We start from the raw sequence: 19,744 nt of genomic DNA, 5'->3' as shown, positions 1-19,744 counted from the left end.
ACTGGTTCCAGATGTCGCGTACATATATCAACTTCGATCATCGGGATAAACCACATTACTTGATACAGAAATAGATGGCTTTTCAGCAGAGGCTTCGGGCAATGTTCGGTATTAACAATCTGCCCTTAAACAGCAGAGCGAAGAAGGTGGGAAGAATGGGTCACTGCGTTATCTTATTTATGATGTTCGGAATGTAATTAAAATGTCAGCGTTCATTACAAGTACGTATTGTTATCACAATCAAAATGTTTGGTCATTCGCAAATATGTGTGATTTTTACCTTAATAAAATAAATAAATTGTCCCTGAATATAAGAGAAACGCTTCATGAAGACTGTTGAAATAAAAAAAATTGCCTGCCACAAAAATAGCATTGCTGCATGGTGTTTTTCTTAAGAAAAACATGACCATAGTAGTAAATAAATACGGTATGGTTTTGTAGCTGTAGCTGAAGAAATATGTAATCTCAATAACCCCCCCCCCACCTCACCTCACCCCCCATTCTAATGTCGATATGTTAGCGTCCCAAAAGACAAATGGCAACATTTCTGTTATAGAACACACGTTATTTTTTTCTTCCATAGTCCTGAATGACGTATGCTGATACAGAGCTTTCGTTGGTATGTCGAAACAGGGCTATAAATTCAATTTTGACAAAATTACCATTAATAACCCGTAAATCAAGCTGTTTGCATGACAATCATGTATGTGCATCCACGCACACAAACACTGTCTGGAAAGCGAAAGTGAAACCTTCCGGCAGTATACGTGTAGATGCAAGGTATAATTTATTGCGTAAGTTACTTTAAGAACTTCCCTGATGACTTAACACTGGTCGTCATTACGTGGTGTCTGGTGGTGAGATGGCTACAAACATGATGGATTGGGCGTCCTCGTGTGGGATACTTAGCCCAGACACTGATAGCTACATGAGTAAGAGGGCTGGGTTTTACGCTGCTTAGAAACAGATTTCAGTTAAATCAAGGCGTGTCAGCTGATCGTGAGGGAAAGCCCTCTTGACGACAAGTGTAGACATGTATTATTTTGATCAAACCACGAACGGGTGTTGTGGTGGCCAAACAAGGATTGTGTTGGGGTAAACCAGGTATTAAACCAGCGACCAGTGTCAAATGAGTATAATTGACGAGAATCAAACCCAGGACTTTTTGCAGTTTTAAAGACGTAATACTTCACAGGGAGTTGAGGCAGCCCGGTCCGTTAGCTAGGAAACAATGGTTTACATGATGTTATGTGAAATGTGTTAATATGATTACTTCCGGGTGCGTATTTATTAGGGGGGGGGGGGGGGGGGGGAGGTATCGATTGTTTACTTCCGCGTCCAGGACAGTTTGATTTTGTCTGTTTTCCCCCATTCTACACTAGATCCGCCTCCCCTTCTCGTGTCTAACAAGGATCAGTTAGTTAAGAAATAAACGACGAGTGGGAGTTGTTTATCGTACATTAAAACACCACAAGGAGAATAAACCATGAGGGCGCATTTGTTTATTTCTTAGTAGCCTAGTGGTTAAAGCGTTCGCTCGTCACGCCGAAGGCCCGGGTTCGATTCCCGAGATGGGTACAATGTGTGAAGCCCATTTATGGTGTCCCCCGTCGTGATATTGCTGGAATATTGCTAACAGCGGCGTAAAACCATACTCGCTCACTCACTCACTCTTATATGCGACATCAACATAATGTACAACCTCTTTAACGATGATGATCAAATGTACAAACTTTAAAAATATTTACCCGTATTTGATTTACCCGTAATAATGACTCCGACCTAGGAAATTTTCGGACAAATCCATTTTATGAACAGGTAGGTTGGGTATTGGTATTTCCCGCATATTCTCTCAATTCTCACGACGACTATCTGTACCTTTTTTCCAAATACCGATTATCATATCTCTCCCACTTTTGGATGCGATCGTTCGGCAGCTGTGTTTATCTGCGTAGCCCAGCTACATCTGTGGGGAACAACTTACTAGACACGTCCCTCTAAAAATAAACGCGTCCAACATATTACTTCATCAAGACGCGAGCGCATACTCGAATCTCCAGAAATGACGTCATGATAGAACAATGTTTTATCATGAAATAAACCACGCTTCGTTATTCATTGTTCTTTGCGATTTATTGCGTAGCTATCTTATTTATATTTAAGAAATAAACGATGAGTACAATCGTACAATATCGTACAATTAAACACTACAGGGAGAATAAACCATGAGGAACGCAGCTGCGATTAATCGCGCAGCTATCTAATAAAGGTCAATACATCGATGTTGACTTAATATAGAGGGCGATATTGTCGTCGGTTAAACCATGCACACAAGGCGTCGGATCGACATATATTCCTCTAAATTAAACCTTTGCTATTGATTTATATTAAGAAAAGGTTCGACATCTGTCGCCATTTTAGTGGCTTTTTCCACATGTAGAAATTGATTAATACGAAGTAACACGCTGCGTCATCAGTGTAACGACACGAGACTTGTGAACATATGTATTCGCGAGGACATGGATACCGCGTTCAGATACCAGTTGTCCAATTTGACTTAACTAATGATTTGTCCAAATATTTGAAGCCGATTTAATACCCGTGCGGGACGTGAAGCTTCATTTTATCACTTTACGGCCCCGTCGTCCGATGTCACCCAGGAAATCAATGGCTATGATTTAAATTATATCTGTATTTTCCGGTTAATTTTAAAAATCGAAAATAATGTCACAAGGCACAGCTGTTGGGATATCATAACACTAATCAATGAAATGTATTTAATAGGGTAACACTGTCGAACAGATCTAGAAGTGAATACTTGATACTATAGTGATATAAACGTATTGTAACTTAGCATAACGGACTATCTCATTTAGATATAAGTAATTTATTTTTTTACAAGTTAATTTGTTCGTCAATTTATGTTAAAGGTTTGACCCCCATTGACCCCAAAGAAACGTATGCATGCATGACCTTTAAGTACAAAGGAGGAACTTACGAACCCTTGATAATCCTAGAGTAAAGTTCTTAGCTAGTTTAAGAGTCGCCCTTCGTTCAAGGTTCAACGCCCCTCTTGTAAATTGCAACGACGTCATTATCATAAATTCGGTGAATTCGACAGGGTTCGTTCAGGACGTCGTTCACCTTTGAAGATGTTCACACCTTACAATCGTTCTGTGAGACTGGTGTCGTACGAGTTACGTTTTATCCGCTACACGAATTTAAAAATCACGCTTGACCGAAGGGTGTTTATTTTTAAATCACGTCCCCGCGTTTCACAGCAAAGACGCAACATTCTTAAAGCCACACAGCGGGAGTTAAAAAAGTCGGTTGTGTAAAATGCCCTGCGGTACACGAGCAATGTGGTCACATAGTGTTAACGGTGGGTATTTATAGTCGTAATCCCGACACGGAGGGACGTAGCTTGGGGCGTCGTTCTGCACCTTAGAAGCACAGGCCGGCTTTAATTACCGTCTCACTCGTTAGATATATTCAGATACCTATCGGTGACGCTCTGAGCCATATACGGCTAATTAGAATTACGTTGTCGTCAAGCAAAATATTAAAGCTTTTCCACTGATAGTAGGTTGCTAGGCAACGCCACTTCGGTTGGAGATTCGAGCCCCGCGTTTCGTCCATCGCGCGACGGCGGAAGGATATCTTTCTCCACGTCTGCTTCGTCTACGTGACAATTAATCTTATTTGGAGCGGTCGCCATTTGAACTCGATGAGACTGCGTGCAAAGAATGTCCTTTGTTCGGCCAGTTTGTGTCTGAAGACCGGCAGTGTCGCCCTCGCCATGAGTTGTACCTCCCGACTCATAAAACGTTTACGTTCAATTATCTTTTGAATTTTTACAAAATTTAAACGCCATTTTTAGTCGCTCCGTGTATATTTAAAGTAGATCAATGTTGTGTATAAACTACATAAATTGCAGTAGTGTAGGTCAACATGTTTTGTTAAAAATTGAACTGTGAAGTTTTGTATATTTGTATACTTGTACGGGAGCCTGTTTTAGAAGGAGAATTTAATGTCTGACAATATACAGTTAAGTGAAATACTGACATCCATTACCCAGAAGGGGTTGCTGATCGAGCGGTTGTAATTACGGAATATATAGTCAGGTAGGAGAACGTCAATGTCATCAATGTATGTTGTCGCATAATCACAATTGTATTATCACTATTAGTATTAGTATTGTCAATAATAACAATGAGTGAGTGAGGGAGCTGGGTTTAATGCCGCTTTTAAAAACAACAACAACAACAACAACAACAACAACAACAACAGCAACAATACTTTTCCCGCTTATACAAGTTCTGGATAAACGAATCATGGATGCTTGGGAGGGTCCTTCCGTATTCCGTATTTATAAACATCCCCAGGCGTTCGGAAAAACAGGGTTTTTGTTTCAACGGGGTCCGGATAAATGGGTTTTCAGTGTATATACATTTTAATTATTATGTAATACTGCAATGTGGATACTAAACCAAAAGGATTTCCAATACATGACCCGACATGACTTAATATGGGCTCATATGGGCGAACACAAGACATGGTCATTCGATGGTTATGAATTCAGCTTAGTAACGAATAATAATAATAATAATAATAATAATAATAATAATAATAATAATAATGCATTTTTTATTTTAATCTGTAAATAAGGAAAAACTTCGGGCAGAGTACAAATGTAGACTTTAAAAGATCTGTCAGAGCCACAAATACTTATGCTGTGCCCGTCCTTTCGTATTCTTTTGGTTTTGTTGATTGGACGAAACAAGACATTCAGGTATTGACACCCTCACACGACGAATCATGTCAGACAAAAGATCCCAACACCCTTGCTCTTCCCTCGATCGCTTATATTATCAATTATGATGGGAGGGCGTGGATTGATCAATGTGGAGGCTCTTCATGACAGAATTGTTTTGTGCACTTTTGCACACATTTATTTGTCTGAATGTCAAGAAGCATGATGAAAACAAGGTATTCCAGATTTTTTTTAAAACGAGCCAAGGATGTGGGACATAATCTCAATGTTGTTTGTTGATGGTTCTGTAGTGCTGGAGGGTACAGAAATGAGTGTCAACAAAGCCAAGTGCCATATCAAATCGGCCCAGACTCAGTTTTTTCAAGGAGAGGCTTTCTGAACGATCACTGCATCGAATTTATGTGCAGTGTGTTGAGAAGATAGGCAACCCTGCAGAGTCCTACGCTTGGATGAAGTCCTCTGGCCTGAAAAGTGAAACAGCAGGTTTTTTGTTTGCTGCTCAGGACCAGTCACTTCCCACTCGAAACCGCCAATGTGTGATTTTGCATCAAAATATAAATATGAAATGTATATTATGTAATGAATTTAATGTGCACCACATTGTCATTGGATGCCAAGCTTTGGCACAAACACAGTATCTTAAGCGACATGATGGTGTAGCTCGATCATTTTATTACCGCCTTCGCCATGCTTGTGGTTTTGACACAGAGGTCCATCCATGGTACGACCCAGAATATGTAGAGGGCGTCATGGAAAATGTTTAATACAAAATTCTTTGGAATAGGCCTCGCTTTCGCAATGCCACGCTTGCAACCCAAGTACCAAGTTGTCCGACTCCCCATTGTTCTCGGTGCCTTAGGTTTGGTATAATAATAATAATAATAATAATAATAATAATAATAATAAACTAGTCATGTCGGTCTCCCTCGTATTTTTAACTTTCAATCGAAGACGAATAGCGGAGTAGGAACGACTATCAGATTTGCGGGCTTCGGAAGTGTCTGAAATAATACAATTCCATTGAGCTGGTGATTCCTGGCAGCCAATTTCCCCGCTCATGAAGGCTCAGAAATACTTGAGGATGTTAACGTTGCTTGTCTGGAATAATGTGGCCGTCTTCGAGATCACTACAGCGGTTCAGCCTTCGGCTTACGTAACACGCCGAAAGTCCAAAAGGACATATACATGTCTAATTTCAACAGGATAATGTTGTATTTATAAACATTTCCTCATATGAATGTAAAGTTAATGTTAATGATTTCGTGGCACCTGCTTCGTGATTCTTGCAACAGCATGCCTCGTCATTTGACGAAATATCCGCAGTATTCAGTTACCACACAAATGGCGCGATGGACAACTTGATATAATTCATATATTCTACGATCTGACAATTTCATTCATGATTTATGGAAATACAGAAAAAAAACTCAAAACCTGGGAGCTCGTTTTATCAAGAGGTTGATAATGTTTCATTATCCCGTCAGGGCGGTGAAGTAGCCTTGTGGCTAAAGCGTTCGCTCGTCATACCTAACGCCCGGGTTCGATTCTATACCTGGGTATAACGAGTGAAGCCTATATCTGGTGTCGGCTGTGACATTGCTGGAATGGAGCAAAAAGCGGCGTAAAACCCAACTCATTCAAACTTGTCCTGTGGTCATCAATATTTAATACCGTTAAACAATAACACGCATTCCGATTGGTCAATATATCGGCACATTGTTACCGTTTACGTTGTCAGTGAAACCACGCCTTCGATTATTGCTGGTTACCGCAATTAATACCCATAATACTTAAAAGTACCCATAATACGTTAATCCGGACATTTTTTAATCCGTATGATTTGACATGGAACGCTTCCGTCCATTTTAACGGGTTAATGTACTTGTGCATCGGACAAGAAGCACTGAACATATATGTTGACGCTTCGTGTACCGATGTAGCATGAATGTTGAAACCTAACAAGCTAGCGAAAAGTTATATTATCATATTCTTTGATTTCTTACCTGAAGCGAACCGCCATCTTGTACCTGGACTATTGGTGAGTGCGGCGTAAAACAACAGACAAACATATACGTCATTTCCGACAAAGCGGTATTGCTTTGCTGACGCCATGACCAAGTGGTGTTTCCAGGTTCCCATTGTTAGTGCCCCCTTCTAGGAAATGTCTGGTATACTGAGTAGATGGTTAAAAAAACTTATTCCCTCATTCATATAATATGAGGGGACCATGTGTTCTTAAACGTCCGTACAGAGTTGTGTCCCAGGATCCGCTGGCTTAGGTTCGAATTCGACCAGATTATGTTCTTTGGTATGTACAAACCATACTCGTCCATAGATTTCACCAAAGTGGTAAAACTCCACGACCTTTCCTCTCACATTAATCTGACCGCCATCATATGACGTTAAGCACCTGGCCGCCATCGTATGACGTTAAGCACCTAACCGCCAGCATATGACGTTAAGCACCTGACCGCCACCGTATGACGTTAAGCACTTGACCGCCATCATATGACGTTAAGCACCTGACCGCCTCCATATGACGTTAAGCACCTGACCGCCATCATATGACGTTAAGCACTTGACCGCCATCATATGACGTTAAGCACCTGACCGCCACCATATGACGCTAAGCATCTGAGCACCGCCATCTGACAGCAATCGCCATTATTCCATTCATATATCATAAAGATATCTATAAGATATAAACATATTTTGTTTGGTACCATTAGTTCATTATAACAGTACATACATGTCTATGGTATGGAATCATTAGGGATGACAGCAGAGTTCAAATGAAACAATTGCGTCCTTCGCTATAATGTGTGTCATACATACACGCAATAGATATACTGACAACTGGTGTACACAACTAATCAATATCATGATGCAGTTATTAATATCATTTTTGCGTGACGTTGATATCGTGATGTATTAGCAGTATGAGTCAGAGATCGATCGCCCATTGCTGGAGACGAGTTTATTTAATATGAGGCGAACATTTTATGAACAAGAACGTATATTTTTTCCATCATGAAAGGAAAGAAATATTGTGTTTCAGAGCGAAAAATCAACCGTTTTACACTGAATTAGAATTATGAGTGTGGGGAGTCATATAGCCGTGCCTCAGTTAAAATGAGAAACATTTGCGACGTTGAGACGGGAATGGCTAATTCTTGACGATATAAGTGCGACAGCTTTCGCGACTGCGTCAACCCACTGACGTCCACATCGCTGTCGCCGTCCTTGCGATCATTAGGAATGCTATTTTGTTATCATATTTATACAAGCCCTTTAAATCATTTGAATACAATTGCACATTGTGAATAATATACAATATCGATGAAATACAATTCTTGTGACAATGCCGGAGATACATAGTGTTCATATCATGTTCGTTACGTATATTGCTTTTAGCTACCCTTCCAAAGAGATTCTAATCTATTGTGAATACATTTACATGTTGGATGATATTGAGTTACACTCATATTTCAGCATCTCGTGATGAGATGCTGATTGTACAATGAACTGGTTAAATGTTTTATAGTTTGATTTGATATTCGTGACGTAGATATTCAAAATGGCTGCCGTGAGAGCAATGTCAAGGTTAGTGAAGGCGATGGTACACTTATACAGGTCTGGTCCAAAAGTCTTACTAACTTTCAACTATGGGCCAAAGCAGTGAACTAGTCAATGTAGTACATTGTTTGAGTAGTTCATTGCAAGTGTATTTGGTCTGTTAAGGCCGTTTGTATATTAGTGACAGCCAGTTGAACGTGATAGGGGTCCAAGAGGACACAGAAATGGAAAAGAACGAGTACCAAGCAGTCATCAAGTCTTTTTACTTCAGAGAGAAGTACTCGCCAAGACATTAATGACCGCATGTATGGATATCAGTGCCCTAGCTGTTCCACTGTTAAACGTTGGGCAGCTGTCTTAAAGGCTGGCAGAACAAGCCTTGATGATGACCCTCGATCTGGACGTCCCTCGACTTCCATCAATGAAGATTCAAAATGCTTATACTATCAGATAGACGTATTACCATTGCTGAACTTGAGGAACACACGGGTCTAAGCCATGGATCCGTTGAAACTATTATTTATGAACAATTACAGATGAATAAGATATCTGCTCGTTTGGTGCCAAAGTTTCCAATTTCTGATCTTAAGGATAAAAAAGTGACATTGCCAGAGAAAAGTTAGAGCTAATTGAGGAGGATTTCGTCAAATTTAAAAAAATATATTAGTAACGGGTGATGAAATATGATTCCGTGTCATAACGTCAATCCATGGAATGGCACCATTCTACTTCTCCTGCACCAAACAAATTAACGTCTTCAAAATCAGTGAAGCAAGTTATGGCTATTGTATTCTGGGATACAAAGGGTGTGGTCCTTGTTGATTACTTAGAAAGTTAAAAGACGATTACCGGTGCCTACTATGCTGATCCGCCTGAGATATTCTATCAAAGAAAAGCGGCGAGGAGTGCTAACTGCTGGGTTTCTATTCCTTCATGACAATGCCTCTTCTCACACCTTTCGACTTGCAAATGCTGCTGCGCGACAATGTGGGTCCGAAGAACTTCCTCACCCTCCATTTCGCCAGACCTGGCACCAAGTGATTTCCACCTGTTTCCTGAACTGAAAGAACAACTTCGTGGTAAGCGCTATGACGACAACGATGACCTCAAAGCTGGCGTGAATGGGATTGTTCAGGGTGGCTTCAAAAATCTCTTCTTGACTGGAATTGAAAAGCTTCATTATCGATATGAGAATAATATTGAAAAGCAGGGAGATTATGCTGAAAAATAAAATTAAAAACACTTTCACAATTGTTGGTTCTGTTTGTTAGGCGTAGAACTGTTCAACCAGCCCTCGTATAACAATGCGTAGAGGAGTCGAACCAGGACCAGACTGGAGGTCGATAGTGTGAGCAACGATCCATCGGTCGGCTATGATGCTGTAACAGTATTCAAGTCATAACTGATAATCACGACTGTCTTCCATGGCGTTAACCAATCCGATTAAAGCATTAGATTCAATATAACAGTACTTCAGATGCATGAATTGATAACAGTAACTCCTTCCCAGGAAAATGAAGTGAATGCTGTTTTACTCCGCAGTCACCAATTTCAAACACCATAATGGCGGCCTGTAAATAATCCAGTTGGATCAGATAAACAAGTGGCTGATATTATGGGCATCGATCTACGCCGTCTGGATACGATGACAGGACATTCACACCTTGTCTGGTCATCATCTCATTCGCCAAGAATCACGGGTACATTGTGTTAAGTCTATTTGTGGTGAAGGGGGCACGGGTGGCCCAGTCGTCTAAGGCGCCGCGATTCGCTGTGCAGAGTTGCGTCCCTTGGGTACGCCAGAAACCTATGATTGTGGGTTCGAATCCCGGTTCGCCCCGATTATGTTTCTAGGTTTGTCAGCACCATACCCGTGCTCGTGGGTTTCACCGAAGTGGTAAACGTCTGAGACCTGCATCACTTCGGGCTTTCCTCCCACATTAAGCTGACACGCCGTGATATAACTGGAATACTGTTAAAAGCGGCGTTAAACCCAACTCACTCACTCACTCACTCACTATTTGTGGTGTACTCGTGGTTATAGTGTTGAAATATTGTTGAATGCTGCGTATATTACTCACTCACGGACTTCGAACACCACCTTCCAAAGATATCAGAGGATAACCTTTTTGTTTTGGATACACATATTTTAACTGATTTCAAGCAAGACAAATCGCAGTATTCATAACTTGATGCTTCGGAAAGAATTATGCTGCGCATACACTCAAAATCCTGTACACAGTCGCTAAGCTCTCACTAACCTCAAACACAACACCCCCAACTAGGCATTCGCCCCGACAGTGGAAGTCCTTTGTGTAATAAATGTATTTCCGGTGATACGGATTATTCGTCTCTTTTTTGTTTGTTTGTTGTTTAACGCCGCACTCAGCAATATTCCAGCTATACGACGGCGGTCTGTAAATAATCTAGTCTGGACCAGACAATCCGGTAATTGATAACATGTGCATCGATCCACTCAATTGGGATACGATGACCTGTATCAACCAAGTCAGCGAGCCTGATCACCCGATCCCGTTAGTCGCCTCTTACGGCAAACATGGGGTGACTGAAGACCTATTCTACCCCGGATCATCAGAGGTAGATTATTCGTAGTGATATTTAGGTATCACATGTGTGTGGCCGTAGACGTTTTTTGTGTCGTCACTGTAGCTCACATTTATCACCCACCAAATAAGCAACACTATACAACGAAACCCCGTTATTCCGGACGGTACTTTTCCCGCTTATAGTAGTTCTGGATAAACGAATCATAGATGCTTGGTTTGGGTCCTTCCGTATTCCGTATTTATAAACATCCCCAGGCGGGAAAACAGGGTTTTTGTTTCAACGGGGTCCGGATAAATGGGTTTTCAGTGTATATACATCTTAATTATTATGTAATACTGTAATGTGGATACTAAATCAAAAGGATTTCCAGTACATGACCCGACATGACTTAATATGGGCTCATATCGGCGAACACAAGACATGGTCATTCGATGGTTATGAATTCAGCTTAGTAACGAATAATAATAATAATAATAATAATAATAATATAAAAAAAGAAAAAGAATACCTGTTGTGAAGAATGTCAAGGTTTATGTGCAGTGTGTTGAGAAGATCAGCAATCCTGCAGAGTCCTTCCCTTGGGTGAATTCGTCTGGCCTGAAAAGTGAAACAGAAGGCTTTCTGTTTGCTGCTCAGGACCAGTCACTTCCAACTCGAAACGATCACTGTGTGATTTTGCATCAAAGTATAAATATGAAATGTAGATTATGTAATGAATTTATTGAGACTGTCCAACACATTGTCATTGGATGCCCAGCTTTGGCACAAACACATTATCTTAAACGACATGATGGTGAAGCTCCATCATTATATTACCGTCTTCGACATGCTTGTGGTTTTGACACACAGGTACACCCATGGTACGACCCTGAATAACCACAGTCAGCCTAACCAGCCTGACTGTGCCAGTATCATCCAAACCCTCTTTGCTGCATTTTTTATTTTAATCTAATAATAATAATAATAATAATGATAATAACCCTGCTTCATAAGCTCAATAAAAGTGCCTAAAATTGATGAATTGAAGTCATTACGAAAAAAAAGAAGTCAACTCGAACGAAAACCCTGTATAGTCCTCTGATTTAATCAACAAACAATAACAGACACTGACTAAATGAAGAATTCCTTACAAAACAAACCATCCGACAAAATATGCGCCTAAATGAAATCACCATTTTGTGAACCTTCCAACCTTCCTAATGGAAAATCTTAATCAAACCGAAAAAAAACACTGACAAAATAATTTAACAAAATTAACTCTTATGAAACATTTAGCAGTCCATGGATGTTTGTAGGCGGGTACTGGAGCCTGGGGACAGAGAGGACATATTTTATAATCATCTGGACACGTCTCATTAGATGGACTGGCGACGCTGTCGTTCCTGGCAATGTCATACGAGACGCTGATGTCGTGAGCCGATATCTCGGTAGCCTGGGTGGTCATCGGATACTGTGGCGCAAAACACTGGAGACACGGGGGACATTGGAGAGGTTGAATGGTGGAAGACGCTGTCTTGGTACTTTTATAGGTGCTGTGCATGACTATATGATATCGGAACACCCTAGTGTTCGGACGCTAAAAGAGTTTGACCGTACTTCTATGTTTATCACTTTCTTGTTTTCTACCACCGCGCTCTGTTAACCCCTGACGCTCTATTAACCCCTGACGCTCTATTAACCCCTGACGCTCTATTAACTCCTGACGCTCTATTAACTGCTCCCGCGTCTTTTCCTCTGTGAATTTAATGACTATGCAATGCCTTTTGGAAAGTGGCATATTCGAGGAAAGCTGGGTTTAGAAGTTCACAATTTTGGTGTACGGAGTGTCAAATTACGTACAAAGTGGTATGTTAGTATTTAAGTAATATCATGGCATATTCGAGGAAAGCTAGTCTTAGAAGTTCACAATGTTGGTGTACGGAGTGTCAAATAACGAACAAAGAAGTTTGTTAGTATTTAAGTAATATCATGGCATATTCGAGGAAAGCTGGTCTTAGAAGTTCACCATTTTTGTTTCCGGAGTGTGAAATTACGTACAAAGTGGTATGTTAGTATTTAAGTAATATCATGGCATGTTCGAGGAAAGCTGGTCTTAGAAGTTCACCATTTTTGTGTACGGAGTGTGAAATTATATACAAAGTAGTAGGTTTGTAAAAGTGGTATGTTAGTGTTTAAGTAATATCATGGCATATTCGAGAAAAGCTGGTCTTAGAAGTTCACCATTTTTGTGTACGGAGTGTCAAATTACGTATAAAGTGGTTTGTTAGTGTTTAAGTAATATCATGGCTTATTCGAGGAAAGCTGGTCTGAGAAGTTCACCATTTTTGTGTACGGAGTGTGAAATTACGTATAAAGTGGTATGTTAGTATTTAAGTAATATCATGGCATATTTGTGGAAAGCTGGTCTTAGACGTTCACCATTTTTGTCTACGGAGTTTCAAATTACGTATAAAGTGGTATGTTAGTATTTAAGTAATATCATGGCATATTCGAGGAAAGCTGGTCTTAGAAGTTCACCATTTCTGTGTACGGAGTGTCAAATTGGTGGTTCACTTCGTGCGCTTGGTGAGTTTCAGACAACACGCCTCCGAAAGCCCACTTTAACGTCATGTCTTCTCGTGAGAGTGCAACACATCAGCATCCCCCCCCCCTTCCCCCCCCCCCCCCCCCCCCCCCCCCCCACTCCAGCCCACAGGAAACACTCAAGTCTGATTTGTTGGTAACATTGAAACATCAGATGCATAATCCCCCGCCGCCACTGTTCAGATCAGAGAGCGAAGCATGCTTGAGCTATGTAGACACATAACTGGGGGAAATTCGCCACTTCCCGTTCTTGTGGAGCTTGTGTCTTCATCAAAAAGGATATTTTATTTTGTCAACCCACGCACTTGAGTTGTTGTAGTATTAATATGAAACACTCGTTAGAAAATCGATTAAGGTTCTGATGTTATCTACGTGACGGTCAGAATCATGCCAAGTTATGAGCCAACCTTAATATACTGCCGGAGACAAGGCGACAAAACCGTGCTGGAATGACGTCATGTTCAATACGTGTATCACGCAGTGCTTTCGAAAACGGGGTCATCTGGAGCGCAGATCGTGTCTGAAATATTAAACAAAACTGAGCTAAATTGTCAAAGCGTGATGAAGATTAACATGTGTAGGTCTTCCCATAGTGTAATGGTTTTCCTATAGATTAGATCCCTCCCCGTGACGATCCGGGTTAGAACAGGTCTTTGGCAATCCTAGCTTGTCTCCCCACATGAAAATCCGGGTAAAATGCGTCTTCAGCTACCAATGCTTGTCGTAAGAGGCGACTAACGAGATCGGGCGATCAGGCTCACTGACTTGGTTGATGCATGTCATCGTATTCCAGTTGCGTTGATCGACGCTCATAGTGTCAATTACTGGATTGTCTGGTCCAGACTCGATATTACAGACTGCCGTCATTACACTCACACACAGACACACACAGACACAGACACACTCACTCATACAGACATATACATACACATACATGGACACTCTCACACACATATACTGCACACATACACACAGAGAAACTGCGTTCAAAGTAATACATTTGTGAGAGGAATAACAAGCAAATAAAACCCCCGGCTGTTTAGAAATCTACACGTCCTGACCACAACAATGTTGACACGGGGGTGACACCTATGGCCCGGAGTCAGTGTAAGTAAGTTTTATATTATTTATAGGCGGTGACTTTTACAGTGTCATAGGGTGCAATCTGGAACCGCTGTTTGGTTCGAGGTCAACAGAAACTAAGTTTAAAGACCAGTAGAAAGTAGGTAACGCAATGTCGAAGGGCAAGTATACATACGTGGGGGCCTCACAATTAACACAAGCAAGCCTCGAACATTTAATGAGGAACAAACTATGCGCAATTCGCAGCCATCGCAAAATGTGTGATTCAGTATGCTTAAACACCATTAACTCTATCAGCTAACGCTCATCTATATCAATCATTTTGTTCGCCAAATAACAGCGAAACAATGTCTCTTTTTAAAGATGACACTAATTACGGCGAAATTAACAGACCCTTATGCATAGTACCTCGTAAATATGTTTTATGAATGGCAAATCATTATCGGACATTGTTATGTGGAGTGGACACTGCGCGGTGATACCGTTTTATGAAGTCGCTGCGTGCTTTGTGGTAGCGCTATATCGTGACACGGAGAACGCGTAGTCGTCGCGACAGTGGGACAATGACGACCGCGAACACAACGCGATCTTCGCGTCACGATATGTCGTAATGATGAATTCACCTTAATGTCTTGGTGTTTGTGATGGCCGTAAATTATTCCGCTTAGTAGCTACTTGAACCCGATAAACGTTGAAGAAGTAAAAATATGTGAAACCATCACTTTTAATTGTATAATCAACGGAAGATTTCTTGTTCCTGCAATTACAACTTGATAAAGTTTCCACTCTACCATACGGAGTATTTTTATTAAGGATAAAAAATATTTTTAAAAGGAAATAATGTATGTTTTAAAACTTATTGCGCTATATTTGATCTTGTACATGGATGTCTTAATTAACAGATTTCCTTAAGTTTATTCATCTTGATTCCCTCAATTATTTAATCTCTCATTGTAATTAGTGTTCTGTTTACCCTTCAGTGTTTAGCAGGTCGATGTAATGTACTATCTCTCTCTGTTTGTTGTTTAACGCCGCACTCTGCATTATTCCAGCTGTATGACGGCGCTCTGTAAATAATCGAGTTTGGGCTAGAGAATCCAGTGATTGACATCATGAGCATCGATCCACCCAATTGGGACACGATGACATGCATCAACCAAGTCAGCGAGCCTGACCACCTGATCCCGTTAGTCGCCTCTTCCGACAAGCATAGTCGCCTTTTACGGCAAGGATGGGTTTCTGAAGACCTATTCTACCCCGCATCTTCACGGGTCGTGTGTGTGGTGGAGACGACACTGTAATTCTTATGTCTGATCCATTTGTCTTCTGACAATAAACTAGGTTTATAACAAACACTGCGAGTAGGTGCGGCAAGTTGTAAAATGATCAACAATGGGAAAACACAGACATAACCACGTGCCAACAAACATGTTATTCTTGGTGAAAGCGACGAGCGATGTTTCAAAACTTATTGAAGGATAACTGGAGATTATTCGCCGAGAGTGTTTTCACATCGTAAATAACATACAGACTGTACATATGGAACATCACACATCGGGAAACCACTATCTTGTTTGTTTGTTTGTTGTTTAACGCCGCACTCAGCAATATTCCAGCTATATGACGGCGCTCTGTAAATAATCGAGTCTGGACCAGAGAATCCAGTGATGGACATCATGAGCATCGAATCCACCCAATTAGGATACGATGACATGCATCAACCAAGCCAGCGAGCCTGACCACCCGATCCCGTTAGTCGCCTCTTACGACAAGCATAGTCGCCTTTTACGGCAAGCATGGGTTACTAAAGACCTATTCAAAACCGTATATTCGCGGGTTGAAACCACTATCTAATCATTCTGGTGACGTCATGCAATACTTTTGAGGAAGTAAACCCAACACCGATGTACAGACCTTTAGGAAACTAGTTCCTGGTAGGTGATCCCATTTGCATAGTTATCGGATCGTGATACCAAGTTTAACGATTGATTTATCGTATTGATAACAATGTCCATTTTATGATGAACGCCATTTTGAAATAGACATACAAAATATAACCTAACGCAAATATGATACATCTCGACATCACTCGAGAGCAATATTTTAACCAACATATAGTTCCGTATTCACTTCACACTTAATTGTACCCGTGAAGATCCGGGTAGAGAATAGGTCTTCAGAAACCCATGCTTGCCGTAAGGGGCGACTATGCTTGGCGTAAGAGGCCACTGACGGGATCGGGTGATCAGGCTCGCTGACTTGGTTGATGCATGTCATCGCATCCCAATGGCGTAGATCGATGCTCATGATGTCATGACTGTCACTGTCACTGGATTGTCTGGCACAGACTCGATTATTTACAGACCGGCGTCATATAGCTGGAATTTTGCTGAGTGCAGCGTTAAACAACAAACAAACAAACAAATCACACTTGATTGATCTATGAGCGCCTTTCAATATGAACAAGAGAATAAGTTGACAATCACGCGTGACTTGGGAAAGGGTGTCGCTGCGCGGAGCTTGCCGAGTTCGAAGAAAATGAGCGCAAGTAGGAGGAACCAGTTTTTCTGAATGCAGATAAAGACCCGCCTCCTCGTGAATATGAAACATTACTCCATTCATATCTGCAAATATGACAAATCAAACCCGTACCAATAGATAAACCCAAACCGATAACAGATGATAGTCACAGGTCCTAACGGCGAATAGGACGAGAAAGCGGAAAGCTGGATCTAATAAAAACAGGCTCTGCCTCCGAGCTTTTCGTGACCGGATCGTAACGGCTGTTAAAAACACGCCGCAACGACATCAAGCAACGTTGATGAGATGCAGCAAGCGATGAAGAATATGCATGCACATAATTTCTATCCCTGGTAAATATCAGCTGTGATGTTCTTGTGATCACATGACTGGTGTAATTATACGAGCGGGTATACTGGATCAAGCATAACACCAAGATTAATGCGTCGCTTTACCAATAATGACATGACACGTTATACATAAATGACAATGGCCATTCGTCTGCGTGCAGTATTGTTGCTTAGCCTTATGTACAGAGCATATGTTATCATATTTTGCCAAACACAATTGACCTCGCGGATCATGAAATATAACGGAAACGATATGTTCACAACAAAGCGTACATTGGAGGGTTTTGTTTGCCATAGAGTGTTATCACTGACATTCAATACAGCGAGGTTGACAAAGGTCATACAATATACCGAAATGCAGCTATGTTATCTCGGTCGAATTCCGATATTTGTATAGAGTTGGGATCGGATTTCCGAGCAACGCAATATTTTTTCCATTAGGTCACATCGTCCACCGAGCATTGGACGAACACAGTGCAGCTTCAGCCCATAGTAAGACGTGTCACTGCTTGGCGTACATTAATGATCGTGTGAGGTTCACACATCGCAAGTAATGGTGACGTGCTTAGAATTGATCATGTGACTACAACCGGAAGTCGTCGCTAACTACTTCCGGAGTGAAAATTGGGCATTGGCGATTCTGGGAGAACAAAGGATTTAGAGAAGCTTTATAAGGATTGCAGTGGCGAGACAAGACGCGTTGATTAGAGATTATGTTGTTCATATAATTCAAGGCGGTTTTGTTGTGCGCGTTGGGCAAAGCAAAGTAACTTGCGGAATAACCCGGGTCCTGTAATCAAGGATCGTATGATTCGCTGGTTGGATTGTTAACGTCATTGTCAATGAAATAAGTAAGGGAAGAAATGGTAATCCAGAAGACGAATGCGTGTACTGTGTTCAATCTTAATGCATAATATGATCAAAGTGAGTCTGCTTTCGGGAATCCGGGTCAATATAGGTGGATGACGTACCTCCCACTTTTTGTAAAAGCAGATCGGAAGGTCAGGCTCTGTGAGATATCTGTGTCCTCATACCCGACGGAACTCAATGATGATCATGCTCAAGCTATCGACCACTGGTTTGCCCGGTTCAGATGCGATTATTTACAGGCAGTCGTATTATAGCTGGCATATTGCTGACTGTGGAATAAACCTTCACCTACAGTTTGTGATATTTAAACTAAAGTAATACCTCGAATTATATTGTAGAATAGTCTATAGCGTACAAACACATGGCATTAGATATGGTATGTCATGGACGTAGAGTGTTAGGGCCAGTATTGTAGACTATTAACCCAGATCCAGCTCGGTTCGATTCCCCACATCATGTCCCCCGGCGTGATATTGCTTGAATAATGATAAATGCGGCGACAAAACTCCCTCACTCAATCAATTACACAGGACATGATACAAGAAAGTAATGCAAATTACTAAACCACGGTCTTTAGCGCCAGGCTGGTAAACGCCGCATTACAACGTAAATAAAGTAACAAAACCTTTTTCATATCCAGTAGAAATCTCTGCATAAAGCAGAGTCGATTGTACAGATTCAAATGTACGGTGAAAGAACTTCCGAGGAAATGTATCACGACTTATTCTAATAATCGCTATGATTCTGGGACTTGACGCTGCTTTTAAGTAATTCTCAAAATGTTTCTAGAAACTGTTATAGCTGACTGCGCCAAACACACACACAAAAATGTCAATGAATAAAAGCGATTAAACGGTTTCAATAATAATATGAACTCTGCCAAAAGCAGTGTCTATTGAACGGATTCGAATCTATCACGAGCATGTGTTTGTGAATCACTATCTTATAGAAATGATACCAGATAGCAAATGATAATGATAGCAAATGTCTGAATTGTGCGACTGGCTTGTATTGACATTTACGATGCAACAGGATATTAATTTATTGTCGTCACAGAGAGAATTGTATCCGTTAAACTCGGAAGTCCAACCAAAGGTTACCCATAGATAGGTACTATGGTTTACATATGTGTTAATCTCACTGTGTACAAGTCATCGGTTTTCTTCCGGGTACCCATGAATGGCGTATAAAACACATCTTTATTGGCGTTACTCTATTTCGTTCAATAAGTACATTTGACAATCATGATTTTGGAAATTATTGTTTTCAGGTTTCATAGTGTTACCTATACAATCTGAAATCCGTATTCGTTTATTACTACACCTATTTCACCGACCTGTTATAGTGATCTGCCCCCATTGAGTCACACCCAGGAGCAGGATGTTGTGAAAGATCTCATGCCCCCTGTTTACGAACAAAG

Source organism: Haliotis rufescens, unplaced genomic scaffold, assembly GCF_023055435.1.
Source record: "Haliotis rufescens isolate VD_foot unplaced genomic scaffold, xgHalRufe1.0.p SCAF_20, whole genome shotgun sequence".
Taxonomy (NCBI): domain Eukaryota; kingdom Metazoa; phylum Mollusca; class Gastropoda; order Lepetellida; family Haliotidae; genus Haliotis; species Haliotis rufescens.
This window is presented reverse-complemented; position numbering follows the sequence as displayed.